Consider the following 13816-nt stretch of genomic DNA (forward strand, 5'->3'; position numbering starts at 1 on the left):
TAAGGCTTTACTTCCACTTGATCTTTTTTGAAATATTGTCGACTTGGGAATGTTTGGTACTTGATACAATAATGAACATTCTTTAAATATTAAATAAGTATATATGCTAAAACTTACTACTCACTTCATGTAGCTGTGACTGTCTACTTCTAAGCAGTAGAATACAACGTCAAACTGTAGATTCATAGAAGAATAGAAGAATGTTTGTGTTGTGCTTTTTTTTTTCTAGTATATAAGTACAGGTTAGTTTCAACATTGATAAAACAGATTACCTAGAAACTCTATATAGTTTTTTAAAGATACTCCATATCTATGTGCTTATGTTACAGGAGGTTATAGAAGATCCAGAAATAAAGAACATATGTTTTAGAGAAATGTCACTTTTCATAACATGAACAAGGCTTTATTTTTATAGGCTTGAGAAAATTTCTGCCACAAGAGGGGTAAATAATTAATTTAAATGGTTCTAAGAATATTTAGATGCAAGGATCCAGTACATAACCTCTAATCTCCATCAAGTCAATGCAAACTGACCACTAAGAAGTTCCAAGTTCCCATGGGACAGAGATGAAATGCTGCAATATGAACATGTTACTTCATTCAGTGGGAAAATTTCAATATTCCTCATTCCAGAGGGACCACTCTGCTTCTCAGTGGTCATGAATGTATAATACATGGGAATATTCATATTCATTATTTAGGAAAAGGATGTTCATTGCATTATGGGGAAATCTGAGTTACATCGGTTTGTGGATCAAGATAGGCATATTCTTGATGATTTTTTTTTCAGGCCATATATTTTTGAGAGAGAAGCCCATTAAAGCAACCATTCTGTAGTACTGCAGAATATAAGTGTATTTGTGAAAATATAGACATTAATAAATTAAGATTTCCATTTACTTTTAAGTAGGTTTGGTGGGTTGTCCCTGGCTGGATGCCAGGTGCCCACCAATGCTGCTTTTTCTCTCCCTTCCTCAGCTGGACAGGAGAGAGAAAATGTAATCAAAGACCCATGGGTTGAGACAAGGACCAGAAGACATCAATCACTTGTTACCATCATGAGCAAAACAGACTTGACTTGGGCAGATTAGTTCAATTTATTGCCAAACAAAATAGAGTACCGTAATGAGAATTAAAACACCTTCACCCCACCCCTCCCTTATTCTGGGCTAAGCCTCACTCTTGATTTTCTCTACCTCCTACCCCTCAGTGATGCAGAGGGACAGGGAATGGGGCTTGTGGTCAGCTCATGATGCATTGTCTTTGGGTCATAGTGGACAAGAAGCTGACCCCATAATGCTCCCTTGTAGCAAAGAAGGCCAGAAGCAGGCCAGAGGAGACGATCCTTCCCATCTCTTCTGCCTGAGAAGGCTCAGCAGGAATTTATCATGTATGAATCCCTCATGGGAGGGAATGAAGATGGAGGCAGTCTCTTTTTGGCAATTCCAGTGAAGGGACAAGAGGTAATGGGCAGAAATTCACATATACAAAGTTTCATCTGAATAAAAGAGAGCACTGTTCTGCTGTGAGGGGAGCTGAGCAGAGTAACAGCTCATGCAGAGAGGTTGTGGAGTCTCCATCTTGGACATATACGGGAGTCAGCTGGACAAAGCTCTGGACAATGTGCCCCAGCTGACTACCATTGAGCAGAGGGTTAGGACTATAATTTTGAGAGGTAACTTTCCAACCTTAGTGATTCAGTGATTTTGATATCTGTGAACATAGCCATCAGAATAATTTTTATTTATTTTTTACCTAGTGCATCTTCAATTAGTTCAATTAACACATGCATTTAAACAGAACTCATCTGGATGTGCAGACCAATTCACAAGAGAAATGCTAATTCTTTTTTTCTGTTACATGCAGAGTTCTGAAAATGTAAATGATTTCTACAGTCTTTCCTTTGTAGGACTTCTATAGAGATGTTCCATCTGCTAGAGTAAGCTATCTAGAAAAATTAAGGTGCATTCCTTCTCTGAATTTGTTGCATTTTATACATGTCAAAATGTAGCTTGGGTACCTAGCAAAGTACAAAGTACTTGGGTACCATGAAAAGTACATGCAGTAGCTTGAACATTTTTCTGGTTTTCATACTTTCTTGCATGAAAAAAAGGAAAAAGAGATTAGATAAAAATACCTCATATTCCTTCTTAAGAAGAAACTACATTAAACAAAACATTTGCAAAGTGCAAAACACTTGTACAAAGATGAGGAATTGATCTTATTTTTTCTCCATTCTGAGGTCATAGTTTTAATTTATTTATATAGAGAGCTAGACAAGTGGATTTAAGCCAAAATTTAGAAATTTTGGTTAATCATAACTTTGCTCTTTATGTATTTAGCATTTCAAAAGATCCTGGAGACTTCCACATATTCATTGTGTAGACTTGTGCCAAAAGAGATGATTCCAAGTTACCAGCACTAGCCACCTTGAAGGCAGATGTCATCAGTAACCCCTTTAAGATGTGTCATTCTCTTGCTACATATGGCATTCAAAATCAACAGATATGGCCTCTTTGGAATATGTACAAGAGGAGCTGACAAAGTAGTGAAACTATAGGTGCAAGCTTTAAGAACAGCATCGGTTGTTTACAGCTTCTAGATTTGCCACTGAAGAAGAGATAGAAGTATTATTTTCCCTTTTTGAGTACAGAGACTCTTACGTTTTTATATCCTTATTTCTAGCAGCCCACGCACGAAGCTGTGCAGGTGACTTCTTGTGGGGCAGCAAGAAAATACCTTTCATTGGAGATTACTCAAAAAGCTGGATGCTAGTTTTCAAGGTGACAGGTACTTTTAATGCTGAATAGAGAGCAGGTGTTCTTAGAGGAGAAACATAAATCACAGGAATACTATTGTTTTAAAAGGACTAAAAGAAACTAGAATATTTAGAATATTTCCTGAGAAATCTAATCTCAGGTCTCAAGAAGGACCTATTGGCCAAGCATCCACCTTATTTTCTAAGATTTAGCCTAATTAAAATGAATATAGAGCAATTAAAACTTTTCCAGTTGTGTTTTAGTTTTAGATCACTATATTCTAGGTATGTGAGTCATAAGCAGCATTTCTTGGATCCAATTACCAATTAATTGACAATAAAAGTAGCTACAGGGTGATGGAGAATTTCTGAGGGGACAGGAGGCTTTTCTGAAAAAATAAGCACCTAGTGAGAAACACATGAAGAATGTGGTACCTCATTACTGTTACTGCAGTTAATATTGATGTTTTAATTGATTGTATTAATAGCTAAACTGTATGGCACTTATTCCAGGGTCTAATTTTACTTGCATTTATAATGAATAAAAGAGTTCTTGAAAGATGTTTTTAGCTGAAGGTTTCAAAGTAGACACCTTTATGCCATGTAAGTTGATCAACAGGACAATCACTGCATTGAGTTTAAAATTAAGTCCCTTCTCTCCAGCTATGTAAAATGAATTATTATACAATAGTGTTTGGCTGCTCTCTCTAAATGGAAATAGGTTTCTCAGAATTTGCATGGTTTAAGCAAAATGATAAAAATAAATTTTGCATTGACCTTATGCCTTTTCAGAGGTAAAGTAAAAACCAAAGAAAATAAAAGAAAAACAGGAGTGGATAGGAAATCAAAGCCTCAGGGAAATAATATTTCACTAGCAGATAATCTGCCTAAAATTTTCACAAAAGTTTTCAAGGTAAAATGCATTTACCATTAACAAGGTAATTTTTTTTCTTACTGTATTGTATGGATAAAATAGGCCAAAATCCATTAGTATAATTGTTGTGTACTTTGTTTTTTCATTGAAGTATGTAATGAATGTCTTACTGTTGATTTATGAATATATGACTGTATAGGTCTTGTCTAGCAAATAAATTTAAGATTACCATAGTTGGTTGGGGAATGGTGTTAATAACACTAAGGCTGTGAGTTTGATCCCTGTATGGGCCATTCACTTAAGAGTTGGACTCAATGATCCTTGTGGTGAGCCCCTTTCAGGTTAAAAGAGATTGTGAAAGTTGTTTCAGCATGATTATTCTCTGTATGTTTTATCTTTCAGGATAGCATTTACATAATTACAAGAAGCTTTATTAATGGTTGTATTTTTGCTTTCTTTTTTTGCAAAATGTCCTGCCCATCCAGATGCACATGGACATCTACATATTGTACATATGCAAAAATACTATTTTGTATGGTAAATATAGTATCTGTTGTTAGACCCTCAGAAATTCAGGCTTTTATATTTGAGCAGCCTGCCTTTCATAACAGTCTCTGGTTTTCTGAAATAAGGTAAACTTTGTTTGGAACAGCACTAGTTCCAAACCTGTTCTCAGAAACAGCTTTAGCATTTGAGAAAACATGACATTGGCTCAGATGACTTAAATGCTCCGTCTTTCTACTCAGACACGATGCTGACTTTTCTTGTGATTTGCTGTCTTAAAGAAAACTGTATCTTGTCCTTTAAAATTACTGTGGTGGTGCAGGTACAGAATTTCTAGAAATACATTGGGATGGTTGCTGTTTAACATCTTTAGCCTGATTTACCTTAACTTTTGTAGACATGCCTAAAAAGGTGATATTAATAAGGTGATATTAATACTTGGCTGCATTTTATTCTGATTTTGAAGCATTAAAGGAAGTGGTAATGAAAGGTCATTTCAATACATAGCCCTTGAATTGGAGACATTGCAATAATTAGAAACAAAGCTCAGTATTATCTGTTTAATGCAGGTAGGAAGAGATGTTAGTGAGAAGACTAAAAAAGCCATACTGGGTGGTTGCATTGCCAGTGAATCTCAATATTTCAAGAAAATATTTATTTTAAAAAACAAAAAAACCCCTTTTAACCAGAAGTATTTTAGCATATTGCTTATATTATTATATGCCCAGTGTTCTCAGTGTTTGATCTTTCTGTGTCATTATGGTAAAATTGAGATATAATTGTGGAGTAGTAGAGAAAACCCCTCATTTTTAAAACAAAGTTTTTATTGAAAGTTTTTCAATTGAAAAATTTTAAAAAGATGAAACTATTGACATAGCAGTGAAATTTAAAGTCAGTACACCAGTATGTTTTTAAACTAATAGTGTCAAACTTGCAAATTGGAGCCTGAAATGCAGAAATAGTTTGCCCTCTGTTCCTCCACAAGCTTTTTTTATGAATTGAATTCATGTTGTTACTTAGTAGTTCTTACTCTGTTTAGTAGTGAGAAGTGTTATGTGCAATCTGGGCAGCATACATACTTCAGTGTCTTAGTTTAAGCCATAATAGAGTAGAATCTCTTTAATCCCTACTAAGGGGGTCAACAACAGGCAAATGGACCTAAGGACATTATATTCATTTTTTCATAGAAGTAGGTTTTATGAATGTTGAGGCTGTGTAGAGTAGCTTCAGAAACTTGCCAGCTAGCCATTAGAAATTGGTATTAGTTATTGGGATGATTTTTTGATTGAGAATGTAGTGAAGCATGAAGTTCATTGGATTTGAACACCTATGACTTTGTCTTGCAATCTCCAAGCATCAAGACGTTCCTAACCATGTTAACCCTACCTCAGTAATGCTGAATTTATTCTAGTATCTAAGACACCTGGAAGTCAGATTTGGTATTGCTGCTTTCAAGACAAGGTGTTTGCTCTTGTGTCTTGTCTTGCAAAAGGACTGTCAGGTGGAGAGGTGGCATGGTATGTAATGGTAGAAAGAGGAGGTGCGTGACTTGATCTTCATGAAGAGAGAATGCTAGACTAAAGATACCAAATCTCAAAGTACAATCTATAAGCAGACTTCAGTGTAAAATCTGGAAATGCCATCTAGGGGATTTTTCTAGTTGCTTTCAGAAAACCTGTGAAGAAATAGGATGGAGGGTCATGGTTTGGTGTGAAATGGCCTCTCAGGTTTAATGTACCGTTGTAGAAATGCACCAAAACACATGTGCAAGCAGCAGTGGCTTCCATATCCATCTGTAAGAGGATGTAGAATGCTGAAAATATGTAGGGCAGTCAATAGTAAGCATCAAGTTATGCAAGAATGAAGGACAAAGACATTTTGGGACCACAGAGTGTTTTAGCAGTGACTGAACAAGCACACATTAACCTTGAGTTAATGCTACAGAAGCCAGACAGCCATTTCTATATTCCATAGGCATGTTGCTGTTCTCCTTACTACTCTCCCTTGGTAGCAGCGTAAAGCTAACACATTAAAAAGTCTGATATGGAAACAATATCATTAAAAATAGGGAAAATAAATTATTTCTTTTTATTACAGTGTTCAGTTTTCTGTAGTTTGAACACAAATCATCTCAAACAAAACTGAAGGAAAAAATTTACATCCCTATGTCCTGGATTTAAATCACTTTTCAAGGAACATAGAAAATTTAGGATTTGCAACAGACAATTATTAAAAGGGGATGTAGAGAGGGAAGTTATCAAGTCAGACCAGAAGAAATGCTGCAGAAGGGAACTTGGTGCAGGTGAGCAGCGAAGTCGCCTATTTACAGCCCCAAATTGGTTTTTATGAGTACCTCAGTCATACCTTTGGGGATAGGCAGCTATTTTTTCCCTGCCTTGTGAAGCCTATTGGAAGGATGAAGAGGTTTGCAATTGGCTCTGGCTCTCCTTCTCTCTTTAGTGTGTGGAGCACTAGTTCAACATGCAGGAGTCTAAGCTTTGGTTGTTTATTTTCCTTCTGTCCACATATAAAATGAATTGGTAGTGTGTGCTCTCTAGCCCTTGGGCTTTAGTCTAAATAAAATGCTGAAAAACATAAATTAGATGGGGGAAGAATCTGTGTCTCCTGCTAAAGCTGCACTGTTTTTCAGTCATGTCTTCAAGGTTTATGGACCAGAGTCAACCTGGGATAGGAAACTTTACTTTTAGCCTGCTTATGATGACTTCCAAGTGCTAGAACAAAACTAGGGGTACCAACATGGCTTCTGTGGTAGGTTTTTTTGTGACAAATATAAGGACTTCCTGAAATATGACACCCATTTTTACTATCTTTCTGTCTCTGTCACCCTCCTGCCCTGGACCTTAATACTAGAAAACCACACACATACTGCCAGGTATTGGAAGGAGGAAAAAAACGGTGACATTTTTTAAGTTGCTGGTAAATACCAGTATATTTTTCAATGCATTCCACATAGTTTTCATAGTATTAGTATGTCAAGTTATTCACATTCCTGTGGAAGGTTTAAGGAAGGCATATTGTAGCCTTAGACATGGATGTGGGAAACTGCCGAAACAGAGGATTACAGCTGCCTTTTCTGTTGAGGCAGTACCATATACATGCTTAAATAAGAGTTTAAGCATAAAATTAAGATTGTGCTGTCCTTGTGAAGAGGAGGCTTTCCTGAACAAAGAATGTTTCTTTTGCTGACAAGTCATGCTGCTCAGTGTATCTTTTCATTAATACCAAAAGTAATGTTTTTTTTATTTTTTTAACTTCACTATCTCCTTGTAAACTGTGTTTCTAAATAACAATTTTAAAAAATAGAAAATGCAAGTATATAGAAAAGTAGGGAAGTTTTATATTAGTGTGGAGCTGTAGTATGTAATTTAGGCTTCAAGTAAAGTACCAAGCTGAGTTTCCAGTTTAAAACCAGTTCTACTGATGAATAACACTATCTAGCCTCATTTTACCTCTGCATATGGGAATGGCTCTTCAGAGCTGTTTCTCTTTTCTTGAGTTTTCATTAATAATTTTTGAATGAATCTGACTACTCTGTTTGAACTGAAAGCTTCTGAGAAAATCTGTGATATATGTTATTACTTATTTATTATACTTATTTATTAAGTTTACTTAATTAACATTTTCCTTAATTTTTTCTTCCATGTTTCTTTTCTTTCCTCCACCTCTTCCTCACTTTTCAATCACTACCAACCTTTAAGTTGCAGTCTAGTCAGAAAATTAAAATTTAATTTTGTGATTAGAGTGTCTCTTCTTATTAACACACTAGGGGATAATACCTGTCTGTTTCTTCAAGAGTTCACATTACATACACTGAGGCAATTTGGAACATAGGATTTTTCCAGCTGTTAATGGTAATGGTAACATCTTGCTTGTCTCTTACTGCTACAGAGGGCTATATTCAGCATTTCCTATTGCAAGATCATTCAATGCTGTTGTTCTTTCAAAGTCTAGGTGGGTTTTTTTCAAAGTGTGGGTTTTTCTCTCAAGTAATTCAGATTTTTTTGGTTTTGAATTGAGAGTATTTCTATTGGGGACATTGGATGGCATTTATCTCTGTCTGTATAACTTTTTCCTTTACACAGGTTGCACGTTTCCTCTGTGCATTGCCCATACCTAACACTGATCAACTGCTTTTTAGAATGCTGTAAGAGTGAAACAAAAATTACGTGCAATAAATGTTTATAGGTTAATATTGATTGAAGCAAACTATTTTAAAAGAGCTGAATCACAACAATTAATTAACTTGAAACAATGAGCTTTCTTAAAGATGTGTTCTAAAAGCATTAGATCAATAGGAATTCTAAAATTCAAGTAATGCACTGAAACATCTAAATCACAATTATTTCTACTCTGTGTGCTGAACAGATTGGTAGTGATTGCTGTTGATGAGTGAAAGCCTGCCTTCAAAACCTGATGAGCATTTTGCCCCTGGCGTCAAAAGTGGTTGGGATTTTACTGCTTTGTGGGTTTAGTAAACACCAAGAAGTTCATGACTTGTCTGTCCAGGGAATAGAGAATAAGACACAACTATTCTCCATCCTGGTGTCTGTGATAAAAATGCTCTTCCTTAATGTTTGAAAGTTCTATCTTCCTGCTGTTGAATCTTATAAAAAAGAAATACTACAGTCTGAGAGCACTGCATAAAGGACTGTTTTGTAGACTCCTTCTCTAAGACTGCTGTGAAGAGACATGTTGCATGAAGAGGAAAGGAGAACTATTTCTGGGCAGTTTTGCTGGGATGCAAGGGAGTGTAGAGAAATTAAAAAGTAACCAATACACCAGCTTTCTTTGGCTCTTCTGCACAGATGTTGCAGCAGTTTTTTTCCCAGAAACCTCTTTGGACAGTTTTTTTCCAGAGATACGAGGTAGCTGTAGGTGACCCTATTTACTGACACAGAAAGTTGCAAAGGGGGTCAAGTTGTTAATGCTTTATGTTTCTTTAAAAAAGAAGGAAAAATTAAACAGGGGTGGGCAGCAGAAAATGGAAAAAAGCCATTGTACATGTCTTGATTTTCTTTAGACTGTTATATGAGGCTAAGCAATATCCCCTGACAGAGTTTGAACAGAGGCTTAGATTGTTATTAATGATCAGTACAGGATATTTGAATGCTTAGCAATCGATGCTGAATATCAATTTTGTTCAAATTACACCAAGAATGTTTTTCTTCTTTTCATTCCCAAGATAAGTTGTACATCTTTTGTTATCCTGACAATAAATAATTTTGCTATGCATTGGGTTGTAATTTAGCAGTTGCTCTGATGCAATTTCTTTACTTTTTAGGATGGCACCTTTCCTGGGGATGTAATTGAGTCATTTGTTTTGAATAAGTAAAATTTATTTTCAGCCAGTAGAATATATGTATTCAGGGAGATAAAGACCTCTAATATAAAGCTTGGCATGTAAAAAAAAAAAAAAATCATGTTCAGCCTCTGTGTTCCTGTAGAATTCTGCTATCATAGTTCTGCAGTACAGTGTAAGCTGTAAGACATTATCTAGTTCTCTGTATACACCTGTACAGGCAAATGACATTAAATGGTCTCCATTTACCAAAGGGAAGACATGCCATGATGATCCTCCCTAATAAGTAGAAATTCAGACTTAACTCCCAGTCAAATAAACTCAGAGCAAGGTGATATTAGGGAGAATGTTTTTTTAGAGCTAGGTGCCAGACTGGTCTGTTAAAATAACATATACTATAATAAAGCAGTAAATTCCAAATGTTCATTAAAGCAGTTGAGTATTTTTATGTCTCAGTACTGCCAAAGGTGAAGGGAAAAAAAAAAATTAGAAGCATATAAAGAATGAGACAAAAAGACAATTTGGGAATGCCACAGTGTGTGTTGCTTTAGTTATTGCAAACATTGGCCAATAAAGAGATAGAGACAACCTCACAGAGAGTTAGATCTTTTAAACTCTTGTGGAACTATTTTAACAAATGCCTGTTCAACTTTTGGGAAATTAAATATTTTTGTTAGGTATGAGCAGAGGTGATTCTGTTAAGATTATCACTGTAAAATAAATACATTTTATTCCTTCCTTAACTGGTTTCATTTGCAGCATCTATTTACAGAAAAGAAACTAGAGATGGAGTCATTGTCATTGTTTTAAACCAATAACTAAGAAAATTACTTATTTCTTGCTGTGAGATATGGATTAGAACAAGAGCAAAACAGGCATACAACTTAAAAGGGGAAAAAAAGAAAGTTTATTGACAAACTACAACAATAAGAACACCAGAATAAACTTCCAGAAAAACCTTTTCATCCCCTATCTACCCACTATTCCCTTGTTCACATGATAACAGAGACAAAAACTTTGGAACTTTGATGGTTAAAACAGTCCCAATTCTTGCTACAGTCTTTTCACCAGTCTTTGTAGAAAAACAGAAGTTTCTTCTTGTTAATTTATGGAGTTTCTCACAAGAAAACTATTTTTGTTATAGTTTTCCATTGCCCTAATGTTAGCTGCCCAGAGCTGCTATTATTAGAGTTCACTCCTCCCATTTTCACATCACTCTGAAGTGTGTATGGGCCATGAGTCTAGAGATAGCATTTTTAAGGATAAGTTATTCAAAGGCAAGAAAGTCTTCTTCATCTGTTTCTGTGAGCTTCACCAGAAAACAGTTTTCTCATTGCCTCTCAAGGCTTCAAATCTCCCAGCACTTCACTATACCATAATTACTCTACTTTTTACTCAAATTTACACTTTGAACACTTTATTCCTCCTTAGATACTGTATCATTAATTAAAGGAGTGTTTTCAAGACCTTAATGTCCATTTCCATAGTTTTAACAGAAAGATATTTCAGCTTAATTAAAGCATCTTCTTAATTCTCTACCTTTTCTGAAGCTTCTTTTCTGTCACTGGTAGTTTATAAAGTCTCTTTTCATGTTGATGACTCCCTTTCTCTCTCTCTGGATAAAAAGATTAATCTGCAAATCTCATTTTGGTAATGAAAGAGTTAACATCTTGCCCAGGCTTTTGTAGATGGTTCGGTGATCTCTGCCGAACAGGAGCTGGAGCCGTCTGCGATGGAAAGTTCTTCATAGCTGCTCTGGAGAGTGTAGTTGCCGCTCCAGCTCGCTGCAGGTCCTGAGCCTCTCTCCTTCTTCACTCTGCAGTCTCCAGTGAATTCAGCTACAGCAAAACCTGCAGCCGAGCCAGAGATCGGCTCGGCCCGGCCCGGGGAAAACCTTCCCCAGCCCCCCCCATCTCCCGGCCGGGAGATGGGGCAGGCCCGGCCCTGTCCCCGCCCGGCCGCATGGCCTGGGCAGGGACGGGAGGCCTGGAGCTCCGCCACCCTCCACAGCCAGAAACAAAGAGAACCCAGAGAGCTCTGCTTTTACATTTTAAGGTAGGGTTCACAAGTTGATCCCACTTTTCAATGGCCTAAACTGCTGTCAATTCCCAGCAATGACCGATAATTGGTCAGGAGAAAAGACTCCAGGCAGTTCCCAGCAACTCCAACTCCCTTAAAGGTAAAGTAACTCCATGACAATCATTTAGGCCAGTCAGGTGTGATTTAGGGATAGTTGCTTACACAGCCTGGAAATACAAACTCATTGGTGTTCTAGATGTCCTAGTACTGGGCTGCTTCATGATGGATACCTAACCTGAAAACGTCCTTCTTAATGTCTATTTATGAGGAGTTAGCACCTGGGGTATACTCCTAGCTTCCCAACTGTCTTGAGCACAAAATCTGTCAGTGCATAACTTCTATTTTTTTATGTTGTTTACTTGAATCAATATAGTCAGGAATTACAGAAGGAACTACAACTAAAAGCGGCTCTTCTCAGATATCCTAATTTTCTAATCTTATGCTTCAGATATGGTTGATTAGTTCCTGTAGCTACTGTGTAACTTTACTCTTTCATCTAAACCTAAGTCATAGCTACACATTCAGCTTTTGTAAACTATGTTGAGAACAGTAACAGTTTTATAATGAAATGGGGTGTTCTGAGTAATGCATCTCTGGTGATTAAACTGTGCTGGAAGTAAATTATCATCTCTCTGAAAGTCTCCTGTGGCAAAAAGGGTATCATGCTGACAAGCTGAATAGAAGAACCCTTCCCTTCCCCCTCCCCCTGCCCATGAATGTGATTTCACTTACTAGCAGGATAATTCAGTGACTCGAGTGGAATGAACTTTCCTGTCTTTCATATTGGTAGGCAGGTGTGGAGGTACCTTCCTACAATGTAGCCACTGCAAAATGACAGCAGGAGCTATGTCTGGCTTTGAAAAACAAACTATCCATTCTGAGGTAACAATGATGTTTGGTCCCCATTTAAAATTGTTTAAAGCTTGTTTTTCCTTTGGGGAAAATAAGAAAATATATCCTATTTTAACTTAAAAGATTGCACTTCCTTGTAGTATATATGTTTGTACATGTGTTTTATTAAAAGTGCAGGGAAATTGAAACTTCTGGTTTCAGAAGGAAGTATATCTTACTGCACTGGCTCTAGGTAGAAAGGTTTTGGTAGTGGGGAGGTGGGAGCTGCAGGGATGGCCTCTGAAGGAAGGTATCATGGTCTGCTCTGTGGTGGACACAGCTGGTTCCAGCCCTCTCAATAATGGACTCACTGGAGAACACAGTGAGCCCATCAGCCAGTGAGGGCATCTCTGGGAAAATTTATGTAAGGCAGGTCAAGGGCAAACAGAAGATCTAAGGGTGGAGCTGAGATGAAACTTACGTACTGAGAATTAGCATGGCAGTTGGGGAGGGTAGAGGATTGTGAATGCCTGTTTGCCAAAAGATTTTTAATTAAATCTCTTTATCAATTATCAAGAATATATCATCTCTGCTCCTCTTAGATGTTGTTGTATTTCTTTTGTGAGGACTTAACCTTGCACAGATTGTAAATAAAGCTAATTAAAGTGGTGGTTTGTTTATGGTTTTGGGGGTTTTTTGGTTTTTTTTTTGGTTTTTTTTGAGGCTTACCTTTCTACCAAGGCAAATGAGAAAAAAATGAGAAATGAGAATAAACTCATTTACTACAGTACAGGAAGGCATTTTGATGCTTCACACTTTTTTTTTTCCTCCTTCCACAATGTATTATCTTGATTTCATCGGTATTTTGAGTAACATTTCTGTGACACGTCTGCTTCAACACCTTCTACATACACATAATAAACCAGTAAACAAAGTCACTATGAGACCATGGGGCAAGAAAACACCTTGGTAAATACATATTTACTTTACAATTATGAGCTAACTACATGGAGATACTGAAACATTTCATGCTAATTTTACTAAATTATCATATGATTACGCAGGTAAATTGACATCTGCAAAGTTGTCTGAATGCCAGGCAAGCCCAGCAGCAACATATTGTATAAATTCACATTTTAACAGCATGAAGCTCAGTCCCACAGGTCTGCTATTCAGTTATTGTTCCCAATCAAGCTGTCAGTGTTATTTGGTGTGATTCAGGTGCTTATATATACTAACATTGCTATATTGTCTCATTCTGAAAGCAAAATAGATTAGTATACACTTAAATATGTAAAATAGGATTATCAATTCAAGTAATTATATGCTAGTATACATCACCAGTAAAACATTTTACTCAAATTCCCATCTTCATATGTATCTCCTTATTGACTTTTATTTGTCCCTTCTAGGTCCCATTACTTATCACTTTCCCTTTGTGAATTCAAGT

General features: G+C 36.6%; 2 long non-coding RNA genes across 2 annotated transcripts in view; both read left to right on the top strand.

The window, feature by feature from the left end:
- Nucleotides 1-1308: 1308 nt before the first annotated feature.
- On the top strand, nt 1309-9642 carry LOC147655558 (uncharacterized). The gene is made up of 2 exons (XR_015289081.1): nt 1309-1463; nt 2686-9642. It is a non-coding gene; the product is annotated as an uncharacterized LOC147655558 (long non-coding RNA).
- A 1522-nt stretch (nt 9643-11164) lies between these two features.
- LOC111925364 (uncharacterized) overlaps nt 11165-13816 on the top strand; it is a 33248-nt gene continuing 30596 nt past the window's right edge. Inside the window, exons 1-2 of the long non-coding RNA XR_015289074.1 lie at nt 11165-11511; nt 12326-13335. This is a non-coding gene — a long non-coding RNA (uncharacterized LOC111925364). The remainder of the gene's footprint in view (nt 11512-12325; nt 13336-13816) is intronic.

This window comes from Cyanistes caeruleus, chromosome 1, assembly GCF_971803275.1.
Source record: "Cyanistes caeruleus chromosome 1, bCyaCae1.hap1.1, whole genome shotgun sequence".
Lineage (NCBI taxonomy): Eukaryota > Metazoa > Chordata > Aves > Passeriformes > Paridae > Cyanistes > Cyanistes caeruleus.